This window comes from Pseudophryne corroboree, chromosome 11, assembly GCF_028390025.1.
Source record: "Pseudophryne corroboree isolate aPseCor3 chromosome 11, aPseCor3.hap2, whole genome shotgun sequence".
In the NCBI taxonomy this organism is placed as follows: Eukaryota; Metazoa; Chordata; class Amphibia; order Anura; family Myobatrachidae; genus Pseudophryne; species Pseudophryne corroboree.
Genome location: NC_086454.1, coordinates 18163458 through 18173984, shown reverse-complemented (window position 1 = coordinate 18173984; position 10527 = coordinate 18163458). Strand labels below are relative to the sequence as shown.

The window sequence follows — 10527 nt, the reverse complement described above, 5'->3', positions numbered from 1 at the left end:
GCAGCAGGTGGCAGTGTCAGGGTCACAGGAGGCTGAGGTGAGGGGAAGCAGTATATAGATATATATGAGGCACAGGGGGCTGGCAGCAGGTGGCAGTGTCAGGGGCACAGGAGGCTGAGGTGAGGGGATGAGGGGAAGCTGCTGCCGCCTCATGTGATCCGGGCACTGACAGGCAACAGCTGTAGCGATCAGAGTGACAGCCGCTCCACCAATCAGCACTCACCTGTGTGCCCTCCCCTTCCCGTGCTCGGCCAATGGGAGGCGCTGTGGCTGAGCGGCGCTGGACAGGTTGTGGAGCCGGAGTGCGGTGATCTGAGGCGGCAGGTGAGCGGCTGCGGGCTGGCGGGAGGTGACGGGGCCCGGCTGGGGAGGACGGCTAAGGCGTAGGCTTCGGGAGGGGGAGCGGTGTCGGAGCGGCCGGTGTGCTCGCTCAGGTGAGGGAGGATTACGGCGTCATGTGTCTCGTAGGCCGGGAGCGGGCGGCATGGTGACCTGTCATAGCCGGAACGTGGCCGGTCACAGCGCCCCCTTCCCGTGTAGCCCGGAACCAAGCAGCATGGTTCCCAATCATTGCCGGAACGTGGCCGGTCCCAGCGCCCCGTGCGTGTGTAGGCCGGGACCATGCTGCATGGTGACCTGTCATAGCCGGAACATGCCGGAACGTGGCTGGTTACAGCGCCCCCTGTCGGTTTAGGGTTGTATAGCTGGCATAGACCTGGTGAAAGGGACATAGTGCAGGGGGTGTCACTATATATCTCCATGGCTGTATCTGGTGTAATTATCCCTTGCCTTACACCTCATATAACCCCTGGGGACCCAGTGTCTGCCCTACATTGTGCTGCCCCCATACTGCTCCTAATGCTGGGTTATAGAAAGTGCATTGTTGTTGTTGTTACAATGGTCTATATGTGTCTGTTTATCCCATAAATACACATACTATGGGCTGCACTGCAGACACTATAACATGTCCCCTTCCACCAGGTACACAATGCTCCGCTCCTGGGCTTCCCACTTCCACCCCCTTCCACCAGGTACACAATGCTCCGCTCCTGGGCTTCCCACTTACACCCCCTTCCACCAGGTACACAATGCTCCGCTCCTGGGCTTCCCACTTCCACCCCCTTCCACCAGGTACACAATGCTCCGCTCCTGGGCTTCCCACTTACACCCCCTTCCACCAGGTACACAATGCTCCGCTCCTGGGCTTCCCACTTCCACCCCCTTCCACCAGGTACACAATGCTCCGCTCCTGGGCTTCCCACTTACACCCCCTTCCACCAGGTACACAATGCTCCGCTCCTGGGCTTCCCACTTACACCCCCTTCCACCAGGTATACAATGCTCCGCTCCTGGGCTCCCCACTTATACCCCCTCCTACATGTCCCCTTCCACCAGATACACAATGCTCCGCTCCTGAATTTCCAACATGACCCCTTTCACCAGGTATATGGGATCGGTATATAAAACCGGTGAGCGGGATCCCGGCCGTCAGTATACCGACATCGGGACCCGGCCACCTATGACGCTGGGCATACACTGTACAGTTATCTGTCTGAAACCCCCAATATCAGTGGATAACCCGGATAAGTGTAGTGTCTATGCGGGCGACTGATCTGTAAATTTCGTACATGCTAGATTGTTCAGTATGTCTGTCCGATCCGATAGTTTGAAGTATGAAGTCGGCCACATGCTCTGCCGCACCTCACAGATATTTCCCCTGTTCCTTCACAGTGGAGGAATGGGGAAATGTCTCCTCCCCCGGGGAGGAGCCCAGATATCGTATTGTATGCCCACAATATCTGATGGGTGTCAGGCTGCCAGATGAAGGCATTCTATCTGACCGTGTATGCCCAGCTTTAGAAATCTGTTTCACCACAGATGCGGGCAATCATATATTAAGAGGGAAGTCCAGGATGCAGAGCGTTTTGTACCTTCTGTAAGCAGTCATGTCGGAGGGTCTGGTGTTGTGGCTGATGTCCCCTTAGCGCCCCCCCCCCCCCCCCCATCCCCAGTACTGTCACATCCAAGTGCTTATTGTACCTTCAGGTGTCTTCTAGTGTTCGTATTTCTGTCATTTATGGTTGGCTCCTTCTGGGAACACCTGGTGCCCACTGTTGTCGACGTCAGGCCTCCCTCCAGGGCACACGCTGAGGGGTAGTGCGGGGCCACCCTCCAGTGTCCACGGCTGTGACATAAGAGGAAGCGTGTAACACTATGGGGGTAATTCAAAGTTGATCGCAGCAGGATTGGGTTATATAGGGTTGTATAGCTGGCATAGACCTGATGGAAGGGACATATTGCAGGGGGTGTCACTATATATCTCCATGGCTGTATCTGGTGCAATTATCCTTTGCCTTACTGTGTAGGAGTCAGCGTATGTTATCAGGAGTGCAATATAGATATCATGGAGGTGGACCAGTGATTGCGCTGACTTCCATTCCGTCTACAGCTGTTCATGATTAATGTAATGATATGGGTGTACTGTGATTGGCCGACGCTGTGCTCGCCACGCTGCGGTCACGGTGGCGTGCTAAGCGCGCCACGCTATTTATTCTCCCTCCAGGGATGTCGTGGACACCCCAAGTGGGAGAATAGTTGTTGGTATAGCGGCTGTCGTGATCTCAACAGCCAGTATACTGAGTGCCACCCTAGTGATTCACCTATTTTAAGTTCTGTCGGACACTAAAGTCGTAATTTTTGCATTTTAAAGGGTCACTAAATCCCCAAATGAAGTTATCAATAATGAAACATGACTGTAATATACATTAGTCAGTAATGCCCTCACATTATAAGATGAATTTGTGAAGATTTCTACAGTATGTGTGTGTCCGGCTGCATGAGACAGCTGGGACCACATCTTTAGGATTCTATCCTAGGGGACCTGATACTTGTCAAACAGCTGAAATCTCAGTAAGTTAATCTGCTGTGACATGTATGAACCTGTCCATCCACACAGGGCCTTCCTACAAGCCTATCCCTCCATTCTGCTGGCTCAGATACAGAAGTGCCTTGTGCCCTGTTTAGTAAGAAGGTGTATTCTGAATGGGGCAGCCTGAGTAGTAGTGGTTGGGAGTGAGCATTACACAGCCTGACAGCTGGATTGCTTGCTCCCAGGTACCCCTAGGTGGAGCTAGTAATGGTTCCCAGGTGTCTCTCTATGTGCATAATGTGTAAATCGGACACTGGGAACATCCAGACTGCATGCAAGTATATCTAGGCCAGGCCTGGCCAACCTGTGGCTCTCCAGCTGTTGTAAAACTACAAGTCCCATCATGCTTTGCCACAGTTTTGCTATTAAGGAATGCTTAAACTGTGGCAGAGCATGCTGGGATGTGTAGTTTCACAACATCTGGAGAGCCACAGGTTGGCCAAGCCTGATCTAGGCCTACCATACTATCCCTTTAAATCGGGCCGCTACTGGACTACACAGGTTCTGTGACTGATTAAAACCAGCTGAAATTCAGACTGTCAGCTAGCTACAGAACCTGTGTAATTCATTAGTGTCCCAGTGCAATATATATCCCTTCTCTGTTTATCTTATGTGCTAATTGGCAGCAGTGTGTTAAAGGCTGGGTTGTGTTTTTGCCAGAATCTACACCCCACGTTATGTGAGGAATTGCATATGTGGGCTGTTAGCTCATCCCTTGTGCATACAATATACTGTCTGTTATATAGCAACATAGACAAGTGTGTCAGCCGTGCTGTGGAGAGCGCCCCTCAACTTGGTGAATAGGGCATGAAAGTGGCAGGAAATTTGGGTCCTCGTTTGGTGGAAATGGTACAGCATTGTATGCATCTTCTATTTCTCTGACGTCCTAGTGGATGCTGGGACTCCGTAAGGACCATGGGGAATAGCGGCTCCGCAGGAGACAGGGCACAAGAATAAAAGCTTTAGGATCAGGTGGTGTGCACTGGCTCCTCCCCCTATGACCCTCCTCCAAGCCTTAGTTAGATTTTTGTGCCCGAACGAGAAGGGTGCAGGCTAGGTGGCTCTCCTGAGCTGCTTAGAATAAAAGTTTATTTTAGGTTTTTTATTTTCAGTGAGTCCTGCTGGCAACAGGCTCACTGCATCGTGGGACTAAGGGGAGAAGAAGCAAACTCACCTGCGTGCAGAGTGGATTGGGCTTCTTAGGCTACTGGACATTAGCTCCAGAGGGACGATCACAGGTTCAGCCTGGATGGGTCCCGGAGCCGCGCCGCCGGCCCCCTTACAGAGCCAGAAGAGCGAAGAGGTCCGGTGAAATCGGCGGCAGAAGACGGTCCTGTCTTCAGACTAAGGTAGCGCACAGCACCGCAGCTGTGCGCCATTGCTCTCAGCACACTTCACACTCCGGTCACTGAGGGTGCAGGGCGCTGGGGGGGGGAGCGCCCTGAGACGCAATATAAACAGATAATACCTTAGGTTGGCAAAAGAATACATCACATATAGCTCCTGGGCTATATGGATGTATTTTAACCCCTGCCATTTTTACAGAAAAGAGCGGGAGATAAGGACGTCGTGAAGGGGCGGAGCCTATCTCCTAAGCACACAAGCGCCATTTTCCCTCACAGCTCCGCTGGAAGGACGGCTCCCTGACTCTCCCCTGCAGACCTGCTACAGATTCGGGGTAAAAAAGAGAAGGGGGGGCACTATTGGCAGCTAATAATAATAAACAGCAGCTATAAGGGAATAACACTTATATAAGGTTATCCCGGGGTGTGTATGTGTGTGTGTGTATATATGTATGTATATATATATATATATATATATATATATATATATATATATATATATATATATATATATATATATATATATATATATATATATATATATATATATATATATATATATATCGCTTGGTGTGTGTGCTGGCAGACTCTCCCTCTGTCTCTCCAAAGGGCTAGTGGGGTCCCGTCCTCTATCAGAGCATTCCCGGTGTGTGTGCTGTGTGTCGGTACGTGTGTGTTGACATGTATGAGGAGGAAAATGATGTGGAGGCGGAGCAATTGCCTGGGTTAGTGATGTCACCCCCTAGGGAGTCGACACCTGACTGGATGATCGTATTTAAAGAATTAAGTGATAATGTCAGCACTTTGCAAAAAACTGTTGACGACATGAGACAGCCGGCAAATCAATTAGTGCCTGTCCAGGCGTCTCAGACACCGTCAGGGGCCCTAAAACGCCCATTACCTCAGTGGGTCGACACAGACCCAGACACAGATACTGAGTCTAGTGTCGACGGTGAGGAGACAAACGTAATGTCCAGTAGGGCCACACGTTACATGATCACGGCAATGAAGGAGGCATTGAACATTTCTGACACTACAAGTACCACAAAGAAGGGTATTATGTGGGGTGTGAAAAAACTACCAATAGTTTTTCCTGAGTCAGATGAATTAAATGAGGTGTGTGATAAAGCGTGGGTTTCCCCCGACAAAAAACTGCTAATTTCTAATAAATTATTGGCACTATATCCTTTCCCGTCAGAGGTTAGGACGCGTTGGGAAACACCCCCTAGGGTAGATAAGGCGCTCACACGTTTATCTAAACAAGTAGCGTTACCGTCTCCTGATACGGCCACCCTCAAAGAACCAGCTGATAGAAGGCTGGAAAATATCCTAAAAAGTATATACACACATACTGGTGTTATACTGCGACCAGCAATCGCTTCAGCCTGGATGTGCAGTGCTGGAGTCGCGTGGTCGGATTCCCTGACTGAAAATATTGATACCCTGGATAGGGACAATATATTGTTAACTATAGAGCATTTGAAGGATGCATTACTATATATGCGTGATGCACAGAGGGATATTTGCACCCTGGCATCAAGAGTAAGTGCTATGTCCATTTCTGCCAGAAGAGCGTTATGGACGCGACAGTGGTCAGGGGATGCGGATTCCAAACGACATATGGAAGTATTGCCGTATAAAGGGGAGGAGTTATTTGGGGCTGGTCTATCGGACCTGGTGGCCACGGCAACGGCTGGAAAGTCCACCTTTTTACCCCAGGTCACTTCACATCAGCAGAAAAAGACACCGTCTTTTCAAACTCAGTCCTTTCGTTCCCATAAGTACAGGTGGGGGCCCGTCTCAAGAATTTCAACGCGCAGTGGGCTCACTCGCAAGTGGACCCCTGGATTCTACAGGTAGTATCGCAGGGGTACAAACTGGAATTCGAGGCGTTTCCCCCTCGCCGGTTCCTGAAGTCTGCTCTACCAAAGTCTCCCTCCGACAGGGAGGCAGTTTTGGAAGCCATTCACAAGCTGTATTCCCAGCAGGTGATAATCAAGGTACCCCTCCTACAACAGGGAAAGGGGTATTATTCCACGCTGTTTGTGGTACCGAAGCCGGACGGCTCGGTGAGACCAATTTTAAATCTGAAATCCTTGAACACTTACATAAAAAGGTTCAAATTCAAGATGGAGTCACTCAGAGCGGTGATAGCGAACCTGGAAGAAGGGGACTATATGGTGTTTCTGGACATCAAAGATGCTTATCTCCACATCCCAATCTACCCTTCTCACCAAGGGTACCTCAGGTTTGTAGTACAAAACTGTCATTATCAGTTTCAGACGCTGCCGTTTGGGTTGTCCACGGCACCTCGGGTCTTTACCAAGGTAATGGCCGAAATGATGATTCTTCTTCGAAGAAAAGGCATCTTAATTATCCCTTACTTGGACGATCTCCTGATAAGGGCAAGGTCCAGGGAACAGTTAGAAGTCGGAGTAGCACTATCTCAGGTAGTGTTACGTCAGCACGGGTGGATCCTAAATATTCCAAAATCGCAGCTGATTCCAACGACACGTCTACTGTTCCTAGGAATGATTCTGGACACAGTCCAGAAGAAGGTGTTTCTCCCGGAGGAGAAGGCCAGGGAGTTATCCGAGCTAGTCAGGAACCTCCTAAAACCAGGCCAGGTGTCAGTGCATCAGTGCACGAGGGTCCTGGGAAAAATGGTGGCTTCTTACGAAGCGATTCCATGCAAGAACGTTTCAGTGGGATCTACTGGACAAATGGTCCGGACCGCATCTTCAGATGCATCAGCGGATAACCCTGTCGCCAAGGACAAGGGTGTCTCTTCTGTGGTGGCTGCAGAGTGCTCATCTACTAGAGGGCCGCAGATTTGGCATTCAGGATTGGATCCTGGTGACCACGGATGCAAGCCTGAGAGGCTGGGGAGCAGTCACACAGGGAAGAAATTTCCAGGGCTTGTGGTCAAGCATGGAAACATCTCTTCATATAAACATTCTGGAACTAAGGGCCATTTACAATGCCCTAAGTCAAGCGAAACCCCTGCTTCAGGGTCAGGCGGTATTGATCCAATCGGACAACATCACGTCAGTCGCCCACGTAAACAGACAGGGCGGCACGAGAAGCAGGAGGGCAATGGCAGAAGCTGCAAGGATTCTTCGCTGGGCGGAAAATCACGTGATAGCACTGTCAGCAGTGTTCATTCCGGGAGTGGACAACTGGGAAGCAGACTTCCTCAGCAGACACGACCTCCACCCGGGAGAGTGGGGACTTCACCCAGAAGTCTTCCACCTGATAGTAAACCGTTGGGAAAAACCAAAGGTGGACATGATGGCGTCCCGTCTAAACAAAAAACTAGACCGATATTGCGCCAGGTCAAGGGACCCTCAGGCAATAGCGGTGGACGCTCTGGTAACGCCGTGGGTGTACCAGTCAGTGTATGTGTTCCCTCCTCTGCCTCTCATACCAAAAGTACTGAGAATCATAAGAAGGAGAGGAGTAAGAACTATACTCGTGGTTCCGGATTGGCCAAGAAGGACTTGGTACCCGGAACTTCAAGAGATGCTCACGGACGAACCGTGGCCTCTACCTCTAAGAAAGGACCTGCTCCAGCAGGGGCCTTGTCTGTTCCAAGACTTACCGCGGCTGCGTTTGACGGCATGGCGGTTGAACGCCGGATCCTGAAGGAAAAAGGCATTCCAGATGAAGTCATTCCTACCCTGGTCAAGGCCCGGAAGGACGTAACCGCAAAACATTATCACCGCATTTGGCGAAAATGTTGCGTGGTGTGAGGCCAAGAAGGCCCCTACAGAGGAATTTCAACTGGGTCGTTTCCTCCATTTCCTGCAAACAGGACTATCTATGGGCCTAAAATTAGGGTCCATTAAGGTTCAAATTTCGGCCCTGTCGATTTTCTTCCAGAAAGAACTGGCTTCAGTGCCTGAAGTTCAGACATTTGTAAAAGGGGTACTGCATATACAGCCTCCTTTTGTGCCTCCAGTGGCACCTTGGGATCTCAATGTTGTGTTGAGTTTCCTAAAGTCACATTGGTTTGAACCACTCACCACTGTGGACTTAAAATATCTCACATGGAAGGTGACGATGCTGTTAGCCCTGGCTTCAGCCAGGCGTGTGTCAGAATTGGCGGCTTTATCATATAAAAGCCCTTACTTAATTTTTCATTCTGACAGGGCAGAATTGAGGACTCGTCCTCAATTTCTACCTAAGGTGGTTTTTGCATTTCACATGAACCAACCTATTGCGGTACCTGCGGCTACTAGGGACTTGGAGGACTCTAAGTTGCTGGACGTTGTCAGGGCCCTGAAAATATGTTTCCAGGACGGCTGGAGTCAGAAAATCTGACTCACTGTTTATCCTGTATGCACCCAACAAACTGGGTGCTCCTGCTTCTAAGCAGACGATTGCTCGTTGGATTTGTAGTACAATTCAGCTTGCACATTCTGTGGCAGGCCTGCCACAGCCAAAATCGGTAAAAGCCCATTCCACAAGGAAAGTGGGCTCATCTTGGGCGGCTGCCCGAGGGGTCTCGGCTTTACAACTTTGCCGAGCAGCTACTTGGTCAGGGGCAAACACGTTTGCTAAATTCTACAAATTTGATACCCTGGCTGAGGAGGACCTGGAGTTCTCTCATTCGGTGCTGCAGAGTCATCCGCACTCTCCCGCCCGTTTGGGAGCTTTGGTATAATCCCCATGGTCCTTACGGAGTCCCAGCATCCACTAGGACGTCAGAGAAAATAAGATTTTACTTACCGATAAATCTATTTCTCGTAGTCCGTAGTGGATGCTGGGCGCCCATCCCAAGTGCGGATTGTCTGCAATACTTGTATATAGTTATTGTTACAAAAATTCGGGTTATTATTGTTGTGAGCCATCTTTTCAGAGGCTCCCTTTCGTTTTATCATACTGTTAACTGGGTTCAGATCACGAGTTGTACGGTGTGATTGGTGTGGCTGGTATGAGTCTTACCCGGGATTCAATATCCTTCCTTATTATGTACGCTCGTCCGGGCACAGTATCCTAACTGAGGCTTGGAGGAGGGTCATAGGGGGAGGAGCCAGTGCACACCACCTGATCCTAAAGCTTTTATTCTTGTGCCCTGTCTCCTGCGGAGCCGCTATTCCCCATGGTCCTTACGGAGTCCCAGCATCCACTACGGACTACGAGAAATAGATTTATCGGTAAGTAAAATCTTATTTTCTTGTTCTCCGGCCCTATGTAACAGCGGTGAGGTTGCCCTGTGTTGTGGTAATCGCCTGCCACAGGCGAGCAGTAACGCCATCACATAGTGATAGTGCAGACACCTTGGACTTACATAGAAACATAGAATTTGACGGCAGATAAGAACCACTTGGCCCATCTAGTCTGCCCCTTTTTTATTTTATCCTTTAGGCAATCTCAACTCTTTTTTAACCTTAATTCTTTGTAAGGACTTCCTGTTTAATACCACAGTGCACGTTGTGTGTCATCAGAGGCCTCTGCAGTGCACAAGAAGCTGATCTCTGAGCCGGGCCTCCCTCACTATCAGGCTGTTTGATCTGTATGATGGGCAGCGGAGGCTTCTGTGACCCCAGATTCTACATAACAGCGTGTTACTGTGTTTCAGGGCCTGCTGTTATTTCAGTTAAGAGTTCCACTTGCGTCACTGAGCGCTACATGATATACTGTACGTAGTCTTCAGTGGCTGCTTCCTGTAGGATAACAAGTCGCCCTTTGTCTGCCCCTGCAAGGCTGAATGTGACCAAATACATTTCTCCTGTGAGTTGGGGAAATATTTACTCGATGCACAAGTGCTGATACGGACGTGGCTCCGTTCAGCCTTTGTATCGGCTGTCCCGTGACAGCTGCAGCTCAAAATGGCACATTATTCCTATAAATCACTTGTAATATATATGTACCTAGCCTCTTCACCAGGGGGCCTACAAGTGACCCGTACAAGTGGCTGAACACTGACTTATTTACTTTCAAGTTTACGAGTATTTGTGTGTAAAGCTGGGACTTGTAGTTCGACAACAGCATGGCATTGGTTCCACTGTGTACTTGTTGATGGAAACAATGAAGGCTACGTGACGGGGATGCAGAGATGGATTGGGCTTTCCTTATATTAGCAGCAGTTGCACGCTCATCATCCAGTCGGACTACTGATGAATTAGATGTAAGTGTCCAGGGCTGGCCGGCTGGCCTCTGGTGCAGTTTATTGCAGATTGATTTAGGAATCCCTGTCATGCTGTCTGGTGTGTGTGTCCTGGTGACAGGCAGCTCCAATGTGTAGAGTCA

General features: G+C 49.9%; 1 protein-coding gene across 3 annotated transcripts in view; it reads left to right on the top strand.

The window, feature by feature from the left end:
• The first annotated feature begins 224 nt into the window (after positions 1-224).
• The window catches only part of NAP1L4 (nucleosome assembly protein 1 like 4), a 53349-nt gene continuing 43046 nt past the window's right edge, over positions 225-10527 (top strand). Inside the window, exon 1 of one of the 3 annotated variants that reach the window (XM_063946320.1) lies at positions 225-324. The gene's annotated coding sequence lies outside the window, so the exon portion shown is untranslated. Of the gene's footprint in view, positions 325-356; positions 435-10527 lie in introns of those variants that run through there. The other 2 variants (XM_063946323.1, XM_063946321.1) reach the window with 2 other exon arrangements.